The sequence below is a fragment of the Octodon degus genome, unplaced genomic scaffold, assembly GCF_000260255.1.
Source record: "Octodon degus isolate 3935 unplaced genomic scaffold, OctDeg1.0 scaffold00012, whole genome shotgun sequence".
Classification (NCBI taxonomy): Eukaryota; Metazoa; Chordata; class Mammalia; order Rodentia; family Octodontidae; genus Octodon; species Octodon degus.
The window spans coordinates 24,323,007-24,328,703 of NW_004524588.1; the positions used below are offsets into that span (position 1 = coordinate 24,323,007).

The 5,697-nt window shown below is 36.7% G+C and overlaps 1 pseudogene; it reads right to left on the minus strand.

The window, feature by feature from the left end:
- Positions 1–1,803: 1,803 nt before the first annotated feature.
- The window catches only part of LOC101591327, a 90,045-nt pseudogene continuing 86,151 nt past the window's right edge, over positions 1,804–5,697 (minus strand).

A 5,697-nucleotide genomic window follows, 5' to 3' on the forward strand; every position in this document is an offset into this window, starting at 1 on the left:
AAAAAAAAAACAAGTGAAAGGCTGATCCTAAAATTTGCTTGTGTATCTGAGAGTTCGTAATAACATGAAACAACACTGGAAAACACAAAGGGGGAATGATGAATACTCAGACTTCTAGATTTAAAATCTATTTCAAAATAACAGTAATCAAAATAGTGTGGTACTGCATAATGATAGTCCTATAGTTATGGAATAGGGTTGAGAACTTGGACATAGACCCAGAGTTCCACAGAGAAATTATTTTATTATAAAGAGAAAAATAAACAGACATTAAAAAAGAGGTAACAGGAGATTAACAATAATTAATGCATCGTGGATTTGAAATTATTTTTAACAAGAGTTCCAAAGCCATTTACTTTTGTAAATCATTGCTTTCAATTCAGTTTTTCTGGGACAACTTGATTCTGTTTGTATATATGCAAGAGAGCAAACTAAGATCTTATTTCATATTATATACTGAAATTAAAAGGACTAAAGACTTAAGTTACAAAACTAAAACTTTAAAAATTACAAAAATTTGCAATATATCTTTAATGAACCATCAAATATATAAAACAACTAAATTCAGCTTAATTTTTTTTAAAGGTTTCTTTTTCTTTCTTTTCTTTTTTTTTTTAAATTTTAATGCTTTATTTATTTGTGTGTGTGTGTGTGTGTGGCCAGCTCAGCCCGCCAAGGGGCGGGGCTGGCTAGCATGTGGTGCTGGGGATTGAACCGTGGTCACTGTGCTTTGCTAAACTTGTTCTAAGTAGATGCTTTAGACCACTGAGCCATCTCACCAGCCCCTAGCTTAATTTTTTAAAAGATAACTTTTAAAACAAGGAATAGTATCAAGACAGAGAAATGATAGCAAATAAAATGAAAGCACATTCACCTGTTTAAAATCTGGTATCCAACTCCAAAGGAGATGAATAACCTAGTCAAATATAAGCAAATGAACAAATATTTCACAAAAGGCAATATCCAAGTCACTAGTGAGGATATTAAATAGTGTTTAACACAGTCACCACCTAGAAAAATGCTAATGAAAACCACTCCAGGATGCCAATTCATGTTCAATAAGGTAAAAAGAATTTGAAAATATCAATAAATAGCAGATACATGGAGACTTTGGGAACCCTCATCCTTGCTGGTGGGAATGTAAAAGAGTGTAAGCGCTGAGCAAAATATTTGAGTGGGAACTCTTGAACAGCTGAAAGGAAATATGTCTCCGTAATTCCTTTCCTTGGAATATACCACACAGAACTGCGAACAGGTCTTCAACTATAAAACTAGCAAAGATTGAGCAGGAGCTGGACAGACAACAAACGTGCAGTGTCTGCACACCGCCGCAGGATCTGCAGCGGGTCAGTAGGGGTGCCGCGTGGTACCCCGCATTATGATAACGAGGTGTCCTGTCTCTGTCACATCAGTGATGCGGGTGGGGGGCACTTTACGCACAATTATAAGGATCCACTCACTTCTCTCTGCATCACTGGTGACAGCAGAGGCCTAACCAGCGGCCTGAAATCCAACTCTTCTTTGCAGTACAGTGTATGTTTTCTGTAGCAGTGGCCCTGTTCTTTCGTGACCCTGACGGCAGGTGCACAAAAGTACAGATGCAATAAAGCAGCGCTGTAGACGGTCACATGAGCTGCACCCTCGGCAGGAAACGGGACCAAAGGGGCCCCTTGTGTCCTATTCTTGAAAGTTTCCCTACATCAATTGTGTTTTATTTAATTGGAAAAATAATTCTTTTAGTAACGGACACAGTGAAACTGCCAGGTAGTCAAAGCGTTTAAGCTAGAGGATGACAGCGTGTTTTCAGGACCTCACGTAGGGCACCGAGCGATCTGTCACGGGCGACCGCAGAGTTAATGCAGCAGCCACGCTGTCTTTGTCTTCCACCTTCCAGAAGACGAAGTTCTCGTGTACAAGGCTGACTTCAAGTGATTCCACTGCTTCCAGTACAAGAGATAATCCTTGCAGGAGTAGAATCAGTAAACACTGAGTGTTCCTACATGAACCTGGAAGAAACAGGAGGGAAATATAATGCCTAGGTACGGTGAGATTTGTTCTACATTTAAGACGATGCTAAAATAGACTTTCTTTTCAAATGGGTGAATTAAAATCTTTGTAAATACAAGTAAGCAGGAAATAATTATACTAAACTTTTGGACAAATCCAAAAATGTATAGAAAAATATAAAATAATACCGAACTTCAATAATGTATCATGAACTGTAGATGCACAAAAACTACCAATCCTGTTCTGAAACTGAAATATCTGTTACGGTGTTCCCTTGGCGTCCTCCTTGCACTGAGAAGCTCTGCCCCTCGGCAGGGGACAAGTGCCCAGAGCGTGCACACCAGAATACACCAACACGCTACCCAGCCGGGAGTGTCAAGGTGAGAGCGCCAAGGTGTGACGGTAACAATGACAAAATGCTGTCAGTGGGAATGTCCTAAGAAAAGCACTCACGGCAGTAACAATACTGAAAGGGCTAGAGGGGAGGATCGCCGTGAGTTCGAGACCAGCCTGGGGGCTGCAAAAGTGAGCACCAGGCTGGCCTGAACTTCATAGAGAGACCCTGTCGCAAAAATAAATAAATAAACAAATAAGAATAAAATAAAATATTGGTGATAATAATACTGACAGGATAGATAACAATGTTTGTCAAAAAATACTATATATAAAAATAACTAAATATAAGGTAAAATTCATGGGATAAAATATTTTTATGAATTAGCTTAGGTACAAATTGGGAATTTAGAAAAAAATACTCAGAAACATAAAGTTAGAAAAAATAAGCAGATTGAAGCACTCTGATATAAAATATTTTTCCTTAATTTTAATTTTATTTTGAAGAGTAAAAATAAATAGCAGAAACAAAGATAGAAACAGTAACAAACAACAATACATATCGTTCAGCACTGTAAAACAAGAATAAAAATTTAACAATAATTGTTGTTACTTATTTTCATTGTCAAACCTGTTGTTCAGTTTAATAGACATAGGTATGCAAAATTGGTCAAATAATTAAACATGAATGCTTTCAATAGCCTTAAGTTTTTGTTCTTGTCCTTTTTTGCTTTTTAAAAAATATTAAAGAGAGTGTATTAATTGATAAGACATTAGAAATGGTACACATTTAGCATGGATTTTTATTAGAATCCCAGGACGGAAACAGTAAGGCTCATTAAGAAAGTAGTTGGTGACATATGGTGACTTATTTTTCCAAACCTAACTAACAGATCCACATAGTGCATGAAAACACTAGAATGATAGATATAAAACAGTCTGATGTATAATTTATACTCAGTCTGCTAGAAATCAAACACAAAGGGATGATTTTAAAACCAGAGCAAGGCACGGAAGAGACTCTACATTATCAGATATAGAGTTCAGAAGACAATAAGAAATCTAAACTATTCATAAAACTAAGCTTATAATTTTCTATCTTGAATAAAGACATTTTTGTTTTCAAAGACTTATTTTGTTTTAGGTTCTGTTGATTTGTTTTTTTATAGAGGGAATCAAACTCAGGACCTCGCGTTGCCAGGCAGGCACTGTGTGCTATGGTAAAGCTATAGGCCTAACCCATCAAAGCATCTTTTATAATACAGACAAAGCATTAGAGTGTTCCGATAAAAACACAGGACATTTATTGTGAACAGATATCTACTATGAAATGTTATTGGACTCTTTTTAGGCTAAAAGATAAATGACTCAAATAGGGATTCATATGTAGAGGTGAAGAAATTCAGAAATTCTGATGAACATGTTTAATGAAAAACATCATTGGGTTGTTGTTTTTCAATTTCTTTAGTGTGTAATGTATTATTTAAGAAAAAAGTTTTATTTAATGTGAATCTAAGTATGCAGATACATATGCACCTACAATATTTAAATGACAATGAAATACCCATCTCTGACAAAACTAAACAAAAAAAGGGGATACAAATGAAGGGCCATTTCGTATCTGTATGTTCAAAAATAGGATAGATATACAGCTACTTTCTCTTAATTCAATGAGATGACAGATTTGTACTAATAGTGTTTGGACGGGTTATCGTGTCTGCACCTTGTACTATGAATAACCACTAAGAAGACAACAACATGCAATGTATTCATCATTGAAACTGTCCTAACAATTGGTTTTGAAACTGTCTCATTGCTATTTGTTTCTCAATAAATTTATTTAAAAATAAAATGAAATAAATATGCAGATATCAAATATATGACAACATAAGCACAAATGGGAATTTAGTGCCCTTTGAATGTAAACTTTTCATATGTATTTTTGCTAGCAAATATAAAATCTGTTTACATTATATAGGCATTATATTGGTCTCCCTAGAGCAACTGTCAAAAAAGAGCCCGATTAAAACTGATATAAATATACTCTTTACATATTTCACTCACTCAAAAAGGCTGAGAAAATTACATATGTTAAATTAACTTAGTGAAGCCTAAAATTGCCTTGGGCTGTAGTGGGCTGATACAGCAGGTGTAAGACAGGAGCAATCACAGTTGATTGGAGTATTTGGCATTGTCCTTGTTACTTAAACACAATATACTTTCAAAGTAAATGAGTGAGCTGCAGCATGTGATTCATGGAGGAGCTATGCCACGTACCACAGGAATTACCTTCGCTTTGCTAATTATTCGAGAAAGAAACCTGGGTTTCATACATGAGAACAAACTTTGTGGGTGTGGGACAATGGTAAGAAATATAAAATTGCATCATGCCAAGCCCATTTAGATGGGCTCAGTAAGCAGGATTTCTGCATTTAATATTGCCTCATAAAGAGAAGAGAAAAGCTCTGAGTCAGATTTGGTTGATTGGCTGAAACATCAATCAAAACTTACCCACAGTGAGTGAAGTACACATAGTAGGCCTATTTGGTTTAATAGTAAGGAGCAAATGAAAGGCTTAGAGAAATTGGACTGTAGAATAGCTTTTCACTTCAGCCAGTTCTCACATTTGCAGGAAACTGCAGAATCAGAGCTTCTTAAATAAAGTATAGTAAAGGTCCTTTTTGTGAGGAATCTCAGGAGGCTAACAAATATTTAGACTTCTAATGTTGCTCTGAGCTTTCCCAAAGGTGCTTAGAGTCTTTTGCTATAAGCAGTTTGTCCTGAGGAAAAATAAATAATCAGAATTCTGGATGGCATTGGATACTGACTCCAATTAACAATTCCGGAGGACCCAACACACCGCTGTGCTTTACCAATCTGCGTAGGAGTAAAAGCAAGCCCAGCGATCAGGGCAGTTTAGGTCAGGTCCGACTCACAGTTGGACCAGTGAGCTCTCAAATACAACTTGTGAATGTTTTTCCAGTTCTAGAATTTGTATTTATAATAAATAATTAAAATAAACCAGCTTGGCAGGTAAGTACCCACATCGCTTCCTTGAATTCTGTGGCGATGGCTATTGTGTTGGCCATTAGCACTGTCTGCGTAGGAAAGTAGCAAACTGAAGGAATACCACGTTCCTGGAGGGATTTTAGAATTAGGATCACTGTAAAGAACCTGACAGCACGGGGAGTGGTGATTCCCGCCATGTCCCCACCTAACTCACCTATTTATTTTGTGCAAAAGATGAATGGATCTTGGGGAACGACAGTGGGTTATTGTAAACTTAACCAGGTGGTGACTCCAGTGGCAGCGGCTCTACCGGAGGCAGCTTTACCACTTAAGCAAATCAATGCGTGC